Source organism: Lactuca serriola, chromosome 4 (genome assembly GCF_051521515.1).
Source record: "Lactuca serriola cultivar US96UC23 chromosome 4, Lser_US96UC23_V15, whole genome shotgun sequence".
In the NCBI taxonomy this organism is placed as follows: domain Eukaryota; kingdom Viridiplantae; phylum Streptophyta; class Magnoliopsida; order Asterales; family Asteraceae; genus Lactuca; species Lactuca serriola.
Genome location: NC_136411.1, coordinates 4,128,051 through 4,147,473, shown reverse-complemented (window position 1 = coordinate 4,147,473; position 19,423 = coordinate 4,128,051). Strand labels below are relative to the sequence as shown.

The 19,423-nt window shown below is 34.1% G+C and overlaps 1 pseudogene; it reads left to right on the top strand.

The window, feature by feature from the left end:
* The first annotated feature begins 242 nt into the window (after positions 1-242).
* LOC145097991 (65-kDa microtubule-associated protein 8-like) lies at positions 243-1,249 on the top strand (annotated as a pseudogene).
* The last annotated feature ends 18,174 nt before the right edge of the window (positions 1,250-19,423 follow it).

The window sequence follows — 19,423 nt, the reverse complement described above, 5'->3', positions numbered from 1 at the left end:
GGAATTTTTTGTTTTCTCTTTTCATTTTTATGTGATATACTGTCGCCCTTTATATTGTTTTGAACATTATGGTTAACCATTTTTAACCATTAACCAAAACCGTTAACCGAAAAAACCATTAACCATGACCAATATTAACCATATCCAATGGTTACCAAAATGCATTAACCAATAATAATGGTTATTGTTCAGTTTTGACCAGCAACCGAACAAAACCGCCCATACACAACCCTAAGCAAAAACCCACTTCACCTTTTTTTATCATTTTATCAATTTAACAAAGCTCTGATTAGTCTGATATGATCATATGATATGGGTTCTTTTCAGTCACCCATGGACACTAGAACCACAGCGATGCTCGAGACATCCTGCGGGTATCTTCTTCAAGAACTACAAGTAAGTTTCTCTGCAACCTTAAATTTGAATCTCACCCTGCTCCTTTGTATGATATGCTCAGTGCTAACTAATCTTTATGAGTGACAGATGATTTGGGATGAAATTGGCGAAGATGAATTCGAAAGAGAAAAGGTTCTGGTTGATCTCGAGCATGAATGTCTTCAAGTTTTACGAAGAAAAGTTGACAATGCAAACATGTCGAGGGCTCGTTTACATCAAGAGTTGGCTGATTCGGAAGCTCAATTTACTCATTTGCTTTTGTCACTCAATGAACGCTCGCTTCCTAGGGTAATAATTCCTCCTCTGCTTTGAATACCTTTTACATTCTTTTTACTAAAAATTGGAGTTTTGTTTACCGTAGCCGGAGAAAATAGCCGGAGCTCTGAAAGAACAATTCGGAGCGATTGCGCCGGCCTTAAAGAAATTGCAAATGAGAAAGGCGGAGAGGATGAAATAGTTTCGAACAGTTCAGTCGCAGATTCAAAAGATTTCTGCGGAAATTGCATGTCAATCTGAATATGACGATTCGTTACCTGATGTTATCGTAAATGAAAACGATCTATCGTTAAAGAAACTTGAAGAATATCAAATGGAGCTTCAAAGACTCCATGCCGACAAGGTACACAATCATTCATTGCTAATTAATCACTAAAATGGTGGTTTTCTAATTCCAGTTCTTGTTTCTTAAAAGAATGACAGGCTCGAAAGGGTGAAAAACTACATAAACACGATTCATAAGTTATCGAGTACGTTAGGAATGGATTCATCTCTCATACCTCTTTTGGGCCATAAAGCCCTAATGAGGACCCAATTGGCCGAAAAATCTATTTTGGGCTACTCAAATTCGGTTTGATAATCAAAATGAGCTCAACATCCAAATTTCTTTCCATTCCCTCTTCATTTTCGGTTTTTAATTAAAAAAAAAGAGAAAATATGTGATTAACTTAAGGCTTGACACATCACTATTATTTAATGGTAATCCATGCAAAGTCCCCCATACATCTAGGATGAAGATCACTAAACCACCCATGTATTAACCAAACCTAATCATCTCTCTCTTCCTCTCTTCTAAACCACCCATGTATTAACCCCAGTTATTTAGATCTCTTAATCAACAATAGTGGTTTACAATTGAGTGTTTTCAAGGTTATTGTGTCCAAATCACAATGAGTGTTTTCAACCTCTTTGAAGAAGGTTTCCAAATTACTTACACTTTCCACTCAAAATCATATTTGATTTTCGTTCTAAAACTTATGTTAGAAAAATTTTAGAGTAAATTTTTTTTTATATAATATATAAGTAGATATCAGATATATTAAACACAAACATACAAAAAAAGCTTAATAAAAGATAGAATCATTATGCTAAGTCTTCATGTCAGTTTGATGTGCTAAACTTTACTTAGGATCCATAACTCAAATTATAGAATTAAGTTATAACTGTGGTAAAGAAAAGTCACTGGGCAAAAGAAATTCGTTGACTCAAAATTGACGATAAAAGTCAATATTAGAACCAAAACATGGATAATTTGGTTATTAACCTTTATAGTTTATACGTATCAACATACCCATGAACCTCTTTCTCCTTTTGTCTCAAGCACACAAAAAAGACAAAAAATAAGTGGTTATGGTGGGTCATCGTGATGGTGATGATGGGTAGCTAGAATTTGGATGGCAGGGTGGCGGAGGCGGTTAGGTATTGGAGATGGTGGAGATATATAATTTTGGAGGTGAGGAAAGTGGCGACAACAACTATAAAGCAGATGGTGGTCAAGGTTGTGGTGAATGCCGTCGGCATTTAGCCACCGATTGGTGACGGAGATGGGGACAGCGGTGATTGAGGTGATTACGGTGTCCATGACGGTAAGTAGTATCGGGGTTAGATAGTAAGTCAGGGTAGAGAGAGATTCATATATGGATAAAGGTGGTGGTTTGTTGCCGAAAAATTGGTGCGGGCGTAGACAAATGTTGGAGATGACGGTCAAGTGCGATGATAGCAGCTCTCAGAAGATTAGGGTTTATGGGTATTGGATTGCGAAAAAATATGAGTTAACACTAAAATGGGAGAAATAATGTTATTGTTTAATTTTTTGAACCAATGAAACGGATACGTTGTATTTTTTTGTAACATCCCAAAATACGGGCCAAAAATTTCATTTTTAATTAAGTGATTTGCAAAACGTTTGTAACAAAATACCATACGATCATATCATTTAATAAAAACATGTCTCAGGACTGTAAACCAAAACGTGAAACATAATAATGTCAGAGTACAAATCCCAGAATATCTCATAGTGCGGAAAACAAAGAGCGTGTGTGTGATATGCCGCTACCGCGCCAGCTCCTTCCCCTTGGCTGAAGAGGCACCTGAAACAACAACTGAAAACCGTAAGCACGAAGCTTAGTTAGTTCCCCCACTGTACCACATACCATATAACCATATAACATACATATATTGTTAGGCATATCTGTGTGCCCGACCTACCCCTTCGGTCCTCTCAACCGGATACTAACTAGCATATTTGGGTGCTGGTCTCTCCTTCGGTCCTCTCGACCGGATGTTGGGGACTATTTCACCCCCTACTACTACCACATAACACATATCACATAATCTATCTAGCATGGTTGGGCATGACTGCCCCATCGGCCCTATCGACCGGTAATCTGGGGACTATCTCCCCTACTGTCACTAGCACATAGCATCATATCATACTAGCACATAAACATATAACAGGTAGTAGCAACCCTAGATGAGTATCACGGAGACAATCATCTAATCATACAACTCCTACTGGTGGGTCGGCATTGTGGCCGTAGACCCACTGGTACCGGAAGGTAACTCACCTCGAAAAGTAGCTACTGAAAGTCTGTTTGCTAAGCGCCTGACTGCTGAACCGGTAATCCTCCGACTATAAATCATAAACATAGGTTAGCTACTCATAAATACCCTTAGGTCAAATGACTGAACCACCCCTAGTCCAAGGTCAACTCCTTGGTCAAAGTCAACTTCCAGTTGACTGGACTCGCCGAGTCATGGCACAGACTCGTCGAGTCCTTCTCCTACTAACCCGGTCCTACTCGTCAAGTCCCTCTTCCCACTCACTGAGTCACCCTTAACTCACTACTTGGAACGATAGAACTGACTCGCGATCCGACTTGCCGAGTCCAAGAACAACTCGCGGACTCCCCACGAGTAGATCTCCTACTTGCTTCCAAATCCTCACCAGAGCATCCTTTATGAGGATTTGGGTTTCTACGACTATTTCTACACGTTAAATTGCTAATTCCGCGTGCAGATACGAAGGGTTGGACCTTAACCACTTAAACCCCTCTTACTCAGTAACAGTTCATATGACTCGCCGAGTTTGAAGAACAACTCGTCGAGTTCCAGGCAATCTTCATAGGACTCGCTGAGTTGTTCATCCAACTCGCCGAGTCTAAGACCATCTTCATATAACTCGCCGAGTTCCACCTTAGGACTCGCTGAGTCCCTTCAACCCATTTCCCATACAGACCAAATCTGAGACATGCAACGCTTCAAAACCATAGATATATGTTCCTAGGGCATGCTTATCACGTAAAGTTGCAAACTTTACGTGCATGCATGGACCTATAAGCTCCAAAAGGCAAATTCAAGCTCTTTATGAGGTCATACACTCAATAGGGACCTCATTCACTTCAACCACAAAGACTTTACACCTCTAATACTTCCATAAGGTCCAGATCTGAAGTCCTTTCGGATCATAGAGTACAAACACATGGAGTTTGGGGTTTTAGGGCTTGAAAACCACCAATTAGGGACAAAAAGGGGATCTAATGAACTAGTGATCAAGGTAGGGACTTTTCTACCTGAATGGAAGCCTCTTGCAGGGTAGATGTCGGATCTACTTCCCCTCCTTGCACTCTTCCACCTTTTTTTCTTCTCTTAAGCTTCAAACTTCCTTCATAAGGCCAAAATCACTCACAAGAACAATAAGGGGGGCTAGGGTTCGCTCTTCAGCTTCTCTGGAAGTGTTAGGGGCAAGGGAGGTCGAGTTAGAGTGTTTAAATAGGGTGCAAACACCCGAGTTAGGGTTTTTACCCAGACATGGTCTACTCGCTGAGTCTGGGAACCGACTCGCCGAGTCCAAAGCTTAGACCCTGCGTCTCATCCCGCTTCTACTCGGCGAGTTGGTCCTTCAACTCGCTGAGTCCAAGGCAAAATGCATTATTTAAGAAATATTATTTACAAGGAATACGTACCAGGAACCAGTTGCTACATTTTTTGAGTTAATTAAAAAGATACCTTATAAGTTATATGACAAGTAAGAAGCATAATATGTTTGTAAATGATGTATTGGATTTTTTGTACTTCTTAAAATTCAAGAAATATATATAAGTTGTTTTATAAATAAACAAATAAATGATTTGTTATAAACAAAACTACAAAAATGGTCCCTGTGGTATGCATTTTCTCTGATGTTTAGTCCAAACCTCGATTTTTTTTGGCTTCATGATCCTTTTGGGCTAGTTTCATTGTAGAATTGGTCCTCAATAAACTTGATACAATAATATTTTTAGGACCAACATTGCAAAAATCAGTTATACTTGACGACCAAAGATAGCCAAATACTTGGAACATTACCTGAAATGTTACACGAACCTCTCAAAAAAGGACCCAAATTTATAGATCAGCTATAATAAGGAAATAATTGAATGACATTAATTATTGGATAATGATATATTAGCCGTTGGGGAAATGAAGATGACGAGTGGGATGTCCTTCAAAGCATAACATAGATAGACGTTCACATAAAACATAACATAATGCTTCAAAACTATCACTTTCAAAGCTTTTTGCAGATTATGTGGACATATTACAGACATGAACCATTTTAAGCAAACAAAACATGAAAAAAAATCTGAAAATAAACAACACATACAATCATATTTATGCGAACAAATTACAAACCTGTGACATATTACTATATGGACAGACTACAGACATGATCAATTTTATGAAAAAAAAAACTGGAAAAAACCAAAATGTGAAAATAAATATATACAATTACATTTATGTGGACATTGGACATATTACAAACCTCTGAATTACTTTATGGGCACATCAACACATAACTTGAGCATATCAACCCATTTTTTTTTCACATATTAACATTGCATATGAATCACATAAACTCATGAATAGGAACATGTTAAAAAAACTTAAAATTAGACATGGGAGTGTTTGGAATTTCAAAAATAAAACTTATCTAATGGATGCGTCGTCGCCGGTAGAGTAAACTGCATTCGACTTTTTTGGTTTTGGTCCAAAAGGAAAATATTTTTCATATTTTGGTTTATATTTCAGTGTTTCATGAAGAAAGTAGAGAATAAAAGGGTAAAATTGATAATTTATGGATGACCTGTCAACTTGGGGACAAAATACATAGACTCATTTTTGAACAAAATCCGTAAAAAACACCTAAGCCCATTAGCTAAAAATGTTGTTTGTTCAAGTGAACATTTTGTTACGGAAACTGAATAAAATATTGGTTATTTCTTATATAAATTCAACATATAATCTTTCTTTTCTTCTATATCTAAAGAAACTATGTCATTTGAGAATTGAGATCTTAAAATGTTTTGCTTAACTGAAAAGGGTCAAATGATCAATCCCGACAATAAGACATAATTTCGAAGAGAGGAATCCAACTATAAAAATCCACAATTGAGAGAATAAAGATCAAAATCATATCTAGATATGTTTCGTATATACACACATTTATGGCCATCAAATACAAGCTAAAAGTCAAGAACACCCATAAAATGAAGATATGTCAAGAAAGGTCCATGAAAATACAAATAAAACTCTAGCCTTCCATCATACCATCTTGACTCCTCATCCTAGTTCATAGTAAATTGGTTGGAGAACAATTTCATCATAAAATCACACAATGGTTATAAGAAAAAACAAAGATAAATTAATTATATTTCTACATTTCTTCCTACATATCCTCCTACATGTTTTAAATGGTGACATGTGTCACATAAGTGTATTAAAATATTAATATTTGCATTAAAGATGACATATGCCATCATAAAAGATGTGTAAGAAGATATATAGGAAAAAAAAATACAAGAGGATATTTAATTTCCAAAAAAAAAAAAATATTGTCTTAAATCCACTCCAACACAACCATAACTTAAAGTATACAATTAATTTCATCACCATATGGTCATGATTTTCATAATTCAAATTCAAGCTAAAACATAAATATAAATAATGAATAAATAAACATATTATTACTAAATTTACTTATATTTTTAACAGAAAAATAGAATTTAAATGAATTAATATTTTTAGGTTGTTTTATAAATAAAAAATAAATATGTTAGTTTTTTAAGGTGAATTTTAGAAAGGTGTTAAATTTGGAAAGGTTTAAAAAAAAACCAACCGTTGGAAGTGGGAAGTCAAAAGATTAGTCGGTGTATTGGCGCTTATTATTCCCACCTTCCTCACTCTTCCATTCTTCATTCATCCCGACGGAGAGACTACTCGCTTTCTCTGTAACTCTGCTCCTCCGAACCCAAGCAACCCCATCATTCACATCAATCTCTATAATCCAAAGAAATTATCAAAAGATCGCTGTAAGTTTTCATTCTTCTCCGTTTCACTCACCCCCTGCTCTCCCAGCACCGTCGGAGACAAGTTTATTTGAAGAAGAAGAAGAAGAGGGTTTTATTTGGAGGAGATATCTTTCACATCGCTTTATTCTCTTTTTCTTCTAGCGACACCGAATTTTCCACTTTCTTTCATTCCCTCTTCGTCTCTTAGGTAACGTTCTTGATTTTGTTTGTGTGTATTTTTTTTTATAATCCTATTATCGATTTTCAATTAGGCCAAGATTCTTCGGGTCTCTCGTCATTACTGGATTCATAATGCTATTGGGTTGTACCTTTATGCATTGTAGTTGTGTGACGTCTGGTTACGATGTCATTTTGGTTCACCGTCATCGATCAAGAAAACATATCTTTCTCTTATGATCTCCAGGTAGTGTGTTTAATTGTATCTTTTTAATGATGACGTGCTTTGTGACATCCCCATTTTCACGGCCAGAAAAGACCGATTTTGTTTATGCTTTATAAAAGTCAGAGTACTTCTTTTCATAAAAATGTTGCGAAATTTGTTCCCAGAAAAACACGATAAATACGTTATTAAAACATTTTCGAAGAAACGTATTTTATTCATTTTAAAACATTTGGGATGTCATTTTCAATACAGAAACATAAGCATAAACAAAACTTACATTTATTTACACTAGTGATCATCTACATCTCTTTAATCTCTCAGTGTAATGTGACTTCGTATCAACACCTGTGATATAAATAAACTGAGTGGGTCAGGTTGGGAAACCTGGTGAGTACATAGGGTTTTCAACCCGCAATAATATAATTATTATGTTTAAACAATCAAGCAATTAAACTCAATTACCCATCCCTATTATCTTCTTTACTCTTAAGGATCTACCCTAAGAATCAGGTATTTCTCGTTCATTCATTCCTAAGGAATCGACACGAAGTCCATCGTTATCAAAGCTTATAGATTACAACTGGTGAACACGTAGTCCAAAACATCTGGCAAACACTTTGTTCAAAAGTAACTAGTGAACACACTTAGTTCAAAATACCTAGTGAACTAGGGGTGTTCGTTTGGATGGATCGGTTTGATCCGATCCAATCAAGTGAATCCAAATTGATTTCGGTTTTCAAAACATCGAACCGAATAGTCCAAAATAAATTTAAATCCAATCCGATCCGATCCAATTACAATTCGGTTGGATCGGTTTTTATAATTCGGTTTTCAAAAACCGAAACATTTTAAATCGACAAATAATTATAATATTAATAAACTTTACACAAGAAGCAAAAACAAATTACTTAGTCGTGATTTGAAATTTATAAACAACTAATAAGAAGATACATTATAGTTAAATATTTTATAGATAGAAAACTTTTGAGTGAAAATGCATATTAATGTTTTTCTATCGGGCGAAACGTTCCTATTTGAAAAAATAAATTATAAAATTGATAAATAAATATAGATATATATTATAAATAGATAAATAATAAATGTTTATTCGGTTTTTTTGGACTATTCGGTTCTTATTTTATAAACCAAAACCAATCCGAAATCCAAAATAATAATTCGGTTTTGTTGAAAACCAATCCAAAAATCCGAATATCCGAACCAAATAGTCCAATCCAAATTGTCCAATTGGATAATTCGGTTTTATCCGAATAGTAAACAGTCACACTCAGTTCAAAGATACGTAGTGAACACACTCAGTTCAAAATACCTAATGAGCACCTAGTTCAAAAACACCTACAGGTTACGAGCTTACTAGCGTTCCACCAGACCGTCTAGTATCGCCCATGGTCATCATCTATACTCCACTAGATGACTGGATCACTCACAACATTGATGTCTCCCATCGTGTTATCACAAAACAACTATTTCATCTACCCATGTTTTACCCAACACATTTTGTAGATATAAAATACATATACAATTTAAATCATTTAAAACATGTATAAAATTTTTTCACCCAGCATAGACAGCAAGTATTGAGACAATATGCACACACAACACGTAATTTATATTAAAATACTTCATATCTATGTGTAAGATGAAAGGGACTATGCACTCACCTGAGAAGGTGGTGGCTCAGTACTCGGACAGCGCTTTGTTTACTTTAAAATAATTTCCTTCGACGAAACCTAGTATTATTACCACTAGATTTTAGTCTAATATTTACCGTGACTAATTATTAGTCTTATTATTATTATTATTATTATTATTATTATTATTATTATTATTATTATTATTATTATTATTATATAAGCGTTTAAACAATACTTTCCAACCACTATGTACAGACAGGGGCCAGACATAAAACACCGGAGGGCAGGACCATTTTAGCATATAGCACTTTTGAAATCCAACAACCCTATGTGGCCCTTTAAACCAGATTCTCCGTACCGCGAGTAGTTAAAAAGATATTATAACGACACTTATATAAGTCATAATAATAGCTCACATATTTATTATAAATTTATAATAACAATACTAATTTTAAATATAAACTATATTTAAAATAGGGTAAGCATAACTTACTTACAAGGGGATTTTAGCTAGGAGTCGGGCTCTGTAGGGGCAGAACTTCGTCGCTGAATCTTTCTAAGAAAGATTCATGCAACGCTTCAGCGCTCACCTTACTATACTAAAATTACAGAAAGAGAAGTCGAATCACGAGGGACCGAAATGCTCGGGGGATAAGGATAGAAAGACTCTTGAATCAAGAGAATGGTGCAAGAAATATGAGAGCCCAAGCCTCTTATTTATAGTAATTGAATTTACAAAAACTACCCTCCATAATTACTTAATGACCTTATAGTTATATAAACAACTAAACACCCCTTTATAATACTATTTTAAATAGATTTAACAATATTTGCACTAAACTAATGTCGAAAGAACTCAACATTAGTCTTATAATGACCGCATCATCGATATCTTTCTAATGATATATACATATGTATATATATGTGTACATATATAAGATTTATACTTTATTTTAATACGTAAATATGCTATTATAATTTGTAACTCGTTCATACGAACTCCGTTTTTGATGTTATTTATATCCACACGTAGGTGGAGACGTACTCTACAACTTTCATTTAGACTCTGTCGGCTAATTTTGACTTTATTTTTAAAGTTATATTTTTAACAGGCCGGGACATGATTGGTCTGTTAAATGGTCATAACTTCTTCATCCGACGTCCGTTTTCGCCCATCTTTTTCTCGTTATGCTACTCTTAATGAGATCTTTGATTCTTGTTCTGGTCGTGTCGGCTAAAAATTGCTCGATCTAATATTCGAATTTCGGGTTGTACACTGCTAATCCAAAACTTCGAAAAATCACAACTTCTTCATACGAAGTCAGATTTGGGCGTTCTTTTTATCGAAGTTCTTAGTTTAACATATTCTACGACTTTCGTTTAGAGAGCCAAGGCTAAATCTCGCTCTATCATAAATTCACTATTTACGCCTCCCGGTATCGAGCCGGTTCCGTCGCGAAACTTCGACGGGTCATTAATTCTTCGTTATAACTCGGATTTCGGCTTTCTTTATATGTACGGAAACCTAGTGACATATACTACAACTTGGTTCAAATTATCTATAAGCTTCTGTCGAAAAGTCGTTTTCGACACTTATTGCCTTTAATTTGACTAGCCCGGATCTGCGGGCGTTACATGCTTTAGGCTAAGTTTATGCTATGTGTTTTCGTTTTTTCTTGTAAGCATGCATAATCACCGCTAAAAGTATGAAACGCTTTACCCAAGGATGTACATGAACTATATTAAAAAATGTGCACTTTATGTGTTTGATGAAATGTCTTAATTAAGTTAAAGAGTTGTTTTGTGGGTGAAAATGTTACTGGATTAAATTATGCATAGAGGTAATTAATCACAAGCCAAAGTAAAATATATAACTTATTGAGATTTAGAAGTTGAATTAGAGAAAGATAAAATCAAGTTGCATATAAAGTTGTTTTGAAACAGTATTTAATTGTCATTGTTATAGAAATATTGGACTTATGTTTGTAATTTTCAAACTGCAGGATTTTAGAGACCGAATGAATTCGATTTTTGGTCGCCTATAAATGAGGCTAGACTCCTCCTTCTCAGGACACTCACAACAATGTCTACAATCCAAAGAAGTTATCAAGATCATTGTAAGTTTTTATTCTAATCGTTTTTTTAATTCTCTTTTTCTGATTGGGGTTTCTACTATTACCCTGTCTTTTTCTTGGTCTTTTCATTGATGGATTTTTCTGTAAAAAATATTATTTTCTAACTGCACAAGTTGTATTGCAACATAAAAACAGAAAGAAACTACATAGTTTTTCTGTAGTTTTTTTTATTGGGGTTTCTACTATTAGGTTTATTTCAGAATGTTATGTTTATTATATTTGATAATGTCTTGTATGGTATTTTGTTGCTCATCTGAGAATGTATTTCAGATTCTCTTAACATTCTTATGAATAACCAATTTTATCTGATTAGGATGTTCTAGTCAAATCTCTTTTTGTGGATGTGTGATAATGGAAGACTCCATCACCTAATTTTTATTCTGTTTCCTGTTTCTCTTCCACTGATTTGCATTTTACTAAAAAGATAATAACTCTAGTTAAAATCTTGGTTCTTGTCATGGTTTGAATGTGTTGATAGTTTTGTGTTCAGCTGCTTGTAATTTCTGATGTGTCCTTGTAAGATCATCAACAAGCCAAAGAAACCGTAATACCAGAAGCTATCTAAGCCTAAGAACTTAAGATTTCAGTCCAAATGCTCAACCTCCAACTGTTTGATTTGATGAAATGCCTGGGAAGTATCACAAGTTACACAGGTGGTGGTTCGTTGATGAACATACCTTCTCTTATACATTTTTTTTCTAATCTCCTGATTTGTTAAACATGAAGACCCTTAAGATTCTTCAGTTGTCAAAGTAGATTAAGGATAAGCTGAAAGCAGTTGATCAAGATGTTACATTCTTTAGGTAGCAATTAACAAGGTTGCTCAGTTATTCTCTCATGGAACATTTTGGTTAGCTAAGAGAAACAGTTTCTTATGTTTAAGCTATGTAATTGGTTTTATGATCTGTTTCTAATTTGCATAAGTTTATTTGTAGATTGCATAAGCTATCACTGTTGAGAACGACAATCTGGAATCTTTTAGTGATGATTCTTCAACAGATGATGTGGATGATAGTTCTATGGAGCTTGAAGTCAATAACCCTGCTTGTGGTCAGTTTTCCATAGTTTGTTCATTATAGAATCGTACTTCCATATCTATCTGTTACAGCATTGTAGTTTCAACTTTTTATTAAAAGGGCATTGCATTATGTTATAACACTATATTTTTAATCCTTTTTATTAAGACATCATACTGTAAAAATATATTCATTCATAGCAATGAAAATTGCTTTGTATCTTGATGACATTGTTATAACTGGGGAGTAGTTAATTCAAAGTATAATGCTATAATAGGAAAAAAAATGCAAGTAGGATGCTATAATATGCAAATCAATGAAATTAGATTGCTATTTCTTGCATTAAAACCAACATTGATGTATAGTATTTGTTTTCAGAAGTAAAGCTTGTGAATATTTCTAAGATGAGCTATATAAGATTTTAAGTTGACTTTTATGATTAAATTTATAAGATTTTGTCTGGAGAGAAGTAGTTGATGAAGAAATTAATCAAATCTTTAAAGTAAGTAATTATTTAAAGATACAAATACAATGGTGAAGGAAATTGAAATTAGATATGGTAAATTCATCCCATGGGTGATCTCTGTAATTCAGATTCTGTAACTTTAACTCTGCTACTCTTTCAGATCTTATTTTGGCTTGGGGTATGTGATTGTGGTAAAAACTACATGTATTTTTCTTGTTTGTATTTTATTTTCATTTCACTTATAAAATGACTCTGGTTAAAATCTTGTACTTTGAAAAGTTTACCCAATTATTTTGCAGTGAAGTCATCTGGTGTATGTTTAATGTTGCTGCATCTAATGCAGTGAAGTCATCTAGTTAGTTGCTATATTTTTTTTTGTTAATTCTCTTTTTTCTCACCCTGTTAATAATGCTTGCAAATGTATTATTAAACTTTAGTTAATTCCCAATCTTAATCTTGCAGGTTTGGTTGCTATTGTGAATCACTCTTCTGCATACACAGACATTGCATATTGTAAGTTTCTCAGCCTTTAATACTTTTAAATGTTTAAATTTGTGATTAGTTTTAATCACTTTAACATTTCAGCTAATAGTGGTATGATGGTTAATCATTGATTATCAATTGCACTAATATGATTCTTTACTTGACTAGTAATATATGAAGGGCTAGATGAGGTATTTCTATCTCTTTCTCTCCCATTAGAAACTAGGGTTAAGGTTGTATCATTTTCAAAACTTATTAAATTTTATGTAACTTCAAATCCTTTTGTTGAATCAAAATGTAGTGCTTGATTTTGCTTCACTTTTTGCTAACTCTATCTTATGATCAGAGGCTTGAAAACATCTCCAATAACATGAGTTTCTTTGATTTGAGTTAATCTTTCATGATCTCTGCTATTTGATTACTTGCCATTTAAATTTAGGGAAGTTTTTTGTCTACTAAAACCAGATGATGTTACTACAATATGCCATTCACCACATGTTAATTATAAAGCTTTCCTTTTAAGTAACATATCTTATGCTGCCTCGTTTGTTTGTAGATTTCCTGACATTGATACTTTACATTACTCTGGGATAAATTGCTATTCTTAATTCCAAGTCCTTTGACAATTTTCATTCATTTCTCTGCAATAAGAAAAGGTTTTGGAAACCAGATAAAGAACTAATGATGGAGAAAAGGAAAAGAAGGTGACCCTGAGAATCAAAGTGTAAACATGTATGTTTTTACCCTTAACACTTATAAAACACTTCATTCTTTTTTTGTTCTCATTTAAGTTTTTTGTTAATTGTTAAAGGTACACTTTAAGTTCCATCGAATCTCAATTAAGGGTGTTGTATTAGGTGATTATGCCTTCGTGGAAATGAAATGCAGTACAGGTATAGCCATAGCTATGAGTTAATGATCTTGGTTGTGTATTTCCATAAATACCCCTCTGCTCTTAAAACTTGTGGTTGTTTATTATCTTCAGGAAATGATGGGATTAACATACTCCATGTTTGAATCAATCAAAAAAAGATTCTGAATATTGCATGGAAAACTCCTACATCACTTATTTAGGTAATTCTTTACAAAAGATATTTGTTATTTAATCAATTCATTTATTTATTTTAAAAGTGTAATTTTTTATTTAGTGAATTGGGACATCATGGAAGGGACATGCCACACGGTGTGGTCAATATAAAAACTTTAGGTGAGTGTAGCTGATTTTATTCAATTATGGTCCTTTATTGAGGTCTGTAACATTTTTTTACTTGTTGCAAGTAAATTGACAATTTTTGGGACCAAAACTGCAAGAACCAGCTATTCTTAGTGACCAAAATAGCCACTTTACTTGGAACATGGACTGAAAATGTTACAAGAACATCAACTTAGGACCCAAATTCATAAACTACCTTTAATCAAGGACCATAATTGTATCTTACTCTTGTTTCTAAATATTATATTCTGCCTTTTTGTATCCATGTGATTTGTGCTTTTTGGTTTTAGAGGAACAACTTGGAGTAGTTCATATTCGGGATCATGTCCATTTTCATATAGGGCAATAAGTTAATTTCTAAATGAGCTATTAAAAATGTCGAATTGGTTGAAATTACATTATTACCCTCTTCAGACACAGGTAGATGGTATGCTTTTTTTTTGGAAAGTTTGATGTGGCAACGAAACAATGCAAGAATTTTGAAAATGTGTTGGTTTTCATCACTTATTCGGTGCCTCATAATATTCTAGGTAAATTTAAAACAATTAGTTTAAAGAAAGGAAATTTTCATTATAAATTTGTTTAATAATTTTTTAAATTGGACTCATAGGATGTCAGGATTTGAGGAGTGAATTTATTTTATAATTCTTAAATTGGCTTATGCAATGAATTTGTTGGATCTTACACAAAAAAGTTAGATGGATTTTGATTATTTTGAATCATTTTATGTTTGGCCTAAATGGATTTGTTGGTGGTATTTTGCTTATTAGGACAATATACTCTAATTTCTTTTCCCTAAATAATGTAGTGAAATCACTCTGTGAATTTCATAATTGCATGTGATACAGAGCAACTACACTACAATTCTCTTGATAGATTTACAAAATAAATACAACGCAACAGATGAATGGAATCAAAAATTTTTCTCTTTCCTGTCAACCATACACATAACAGATTACAATTCCTTTGACAAATTTTAATTATGTCTAAAATATTCTGTGAACCACAAGTTCTCTTTACATTACTCTGAGATGAATTGCTATGCTTAATTCCAATTCTTTTGATAAATTCCATTCTTTACAATGCAACAAGAAAAAGGTTTTATAAACAAATAAAGAACTTATGGTGGAGAAAAAGAAAAAAGAAGCTCTCGAGAATCAATATGGTAACACTTGATGGTTTTAGTTGTTCTTATATTTAGCTTTTCTATTAATGCTTAAAGGTACACTTTTAGTTCCATTGAATCTCAAATAAGGGTGTTTGTTGTGTTGGGTGGTTATGACACAGGTAACCATATCTATGACTCTATGACACTGTTTGTATATTTCCAGAAATACCTCTCTGTTCCTAAAACTTGTGCTTATTCATAATCTGTAGGAAATGCTGTGTTTGTGCTTATCTATTAAAAAAGATGTTGAATATTGCATGGAAACAACTGAATGACATTAATAATTGATACAAGGAAGGTAAAGGCATAGGGCCAACATACTAGAAACAACTTGAAGCACTTGGCTCCAGTTCATTCATTTGAGGTGCTTATATAATATACTTTTAACTTGTGGGTGTTTTTTGGGTTTCCATGTATGCACTTAGCATTCTTCTCGATTGGCTTTTTGATGTTGATTCCTTGTGTTTTTCTTTCACAAATTTTTTTTGCATAAGTTTATCTGTAGATTGTGGATGATGCAAATGCAAATCAGAGGAATCAAAGAGAAACTGGAAACACTTGTTGCAGTGGGCTATTAATTTATCAGGTATTGGTAGCCACTTTTGGCTCTGTTTGATTGATTGATTGATAGCTCTACTACTCATGTATAGCTTTCTGAAGTACATCATCGATCCCATTAGTGAAAAAGAAGGATGGGTTACACATGATATCCACTTCCAAAGATTGATGATCTATTTGACCAACTTCAGGGTTCTTCTTGGTTTCGAAGATTGATTTGAGATCAGATTATCATCATGTAAGGGTCAGGGATTATGATGTGTAGAATATGACCTTCAGGACTCGTTATGGTCATTACAAGTTTGTGTTGATACCATTCGGGCTCACCAACGCACCGATATCGTTCGTGGATCTCATTAACCGGGTGTACATGTTGATGTTGGGTCAGTAAGTGATAATGTTTATTGATGAAATCTTGATCTTCTCTAAGACCAAGGAGCAGCATGAGAAGCACATATGAGAGATTTTGGAGACCTTGAGAAGACAGAGGCTTTATGCCAAGTCCTCCAAATGTGACTTCTGGTTGTGTGAGGTGTAGTTATTTGGGTTCATTCTTATCTAGAAGGGTATATTATTCGATCTGAACATGATTGAGGCTTGATGAAGTGGAGGTTCTAAGGACACCATCTGAGGTTCGGAATTTCCTTGGGGTAGCAGGTTATTACCAGAGATTCATTTTGAATTGCTCCTTGATTAATGTCCCTCTGACTTGATTAACGAAGAAGAATGTTACTTTTCGATGGGGGCCTGAGCAGCATACAAAATTCAAGACCCTGAGACAGAGATTGTATGAGGCTCGATTCTAAACCTTCCCGATGGTATGGATGACTATGTGGTTTATTGCGATGCATTGATGTTGGAATTGGGAGCAGTGCTTAAGCAAAGGAGCCATGTGATTGCTTACGCATGAAGGAAGTTGAAGCCTTATAAAGAGAATTAGCCCACACATGAGCTAGAGCTAGGGGCTATATTTTTTGCCCTCAAGATTTGGATACATTATTTTTACAGGGTCAGGTGTACTATGTATAATGATCACAAGGGTATGAGGTATCTGATGGATCGGCCGAACTTGAACATGAGGTAGCGTAGATGGTTAGATGTGGGGAAAGATTATGTGATATCCCCATTTTCACGACCAATTTAAAACTTTTTATTATGCGTAGTTAAATTAAGAGTATTCATTAATTTGCAGAATTTGTTCGCAAAATATAATATTTGAATATTTCCAAAGAAACATTTTTCATTATATAACAATTTACTATACTATTGCCTAACAAATCCTTAAATCACTCATCAACCGTATGCCTTTGTACCATTATCTGTAACACAAAGAAACTAAGTGTGTCAGGCTTAGGGCCCGATGAGCACATAAAATTTTCAACCCACAATAATTAAGTTCTTTAATTATATAATTCACATCAAATAATTCACTCGATTATCCATTCTTGTTATTCTCACATGTTGATCCTAAATTATTGATCTCAAGGAACCTTTCCTAAGGATCATCATCGATAATGGGTAGACAATTGTGTTTGGAGGACTCCTTTAGCAATATATGTCAATAAGGCAACCATGGGGGGATAAAGTACATCAAATGAACTGATAGTACATTAACACCACAGACTGTGAGTCTACTAGCATTTCCATTGGACTGATCGAGTATACAATCATTTTGTTAAGCAAGGGTGTCGAACTCAAGGGGAATTAATATTACAATTTTTTTTATAATTGGTAGAATAAATAAACGAAATCAATAAAAGGGGTTTTTGCTTATAAAACTCAACTAAATCAATAACTAAACTAACTAGATAAGTTGATGGGAAACGAATCACTTCGGGTACTCACGTTTAAATTGGATTACTTCTGAAAATCATGATTAGCTTCATTAATAGTGCAATGGATTTATTAGTTGATTAGCTCATTCCAATGTTACTAGTTATCTTTACAAAATTCCTAGTACCGACAATTAATAAACAACTAACAAAATGATCATGTTGTTAGGGCCATGATCCTTATAATATTCAGGATCCTCAAATATCCAGGATCCTCGGCTAACTCAGGATCCCGACTAATTACAGTTAATATTTTTATTAATATTTATAATGATCATATTTTATCTATAAATAACATGTGTGGAGAAGTAGTCAAGGAAGAACAATTCTCAACAAAAAATCATCTCAACTATGCTAAAGATCCGGAATAGGTCAAATAACGTTCGTGAAGCTGGTCATAGAGGATCTCGGAGATATCAGACATATTGTTAGCTAGCTTAGAATATAAATTAACACTTGTATTCTGCACACAACAGACGGTTCTGAAACTTAAGTTTACACTGTGAAATTGCTTACTTATTAGTACTAAGAACTCCTTGTAATCACCATTTTTATATCAATAAAATCATCAAGGCTGGTGATCATTATCACCACCCAATATTTTGTGCCGGAGATCTGAGCAAGGATCAAGGGATTTCCTTGTAAACCATTGTGTCACTTTCCTTTATCATTAGAAATTACATATTCTGAACATCACAGCCTCTCATTCAATTTGGTTGATTAGCACTTAGGCAGTTTTTGACCAAAACAATTTGGCGCCCACCGTGGGGCCGTGGTGTTCAACATCCTCGAGAAAATCATGTCTACAAAACCAATCCTTTCTACATCCTCTGCTCCTCCCAGTCCAACTAAAAACCTACCACCTCCTCCGAGTCCCCGGGGGACAACCATAGACAACCAAGTATCTATGATCAATGATCTCAATGATCCTTTCAGTACTCCTAGAAACCTTGAATCTAGTAACTTCTTAAACATCAATACTATTAATACTAAGTATACTAATGTTGATGCAGGAATAAATCCAAACATGGCAAGGGAACATCAGCAACTAAGGCAGATGATCTCAAGTGTATTTCTGTAGAAGTATCAATGACATGGACTCTCTGCCTCTTTTCACTATCCGTAGATTTCTATTTACGCATTTTTGAGATATGGTATACCCCCTTGATGGGCATATATTAAGTATATCCACTTTAGTTTTGATTTTACACGGGAATATATTCCCTTCAAGTTCAATGCACATGTTTTGTTCTTTGTAATTTTATTTAAAAGTGTCAAGTATATGTTTTAGGCTTTCTAGAAGTAATTTTATTTAAATTCTTTTTGTGTTTAAAGTGTCAAGTAGGGTATAACTCATTAAGCCCCTCAAGACTATGTAAGATTGCTAATAAGACGATATACACAGTCTTTTACTAAAATGTGAAGGTTAATATCTTTTATATATATATATATATATATATATATATATAGAGAGAGAGAGAGAGAGAGAGAGAGGT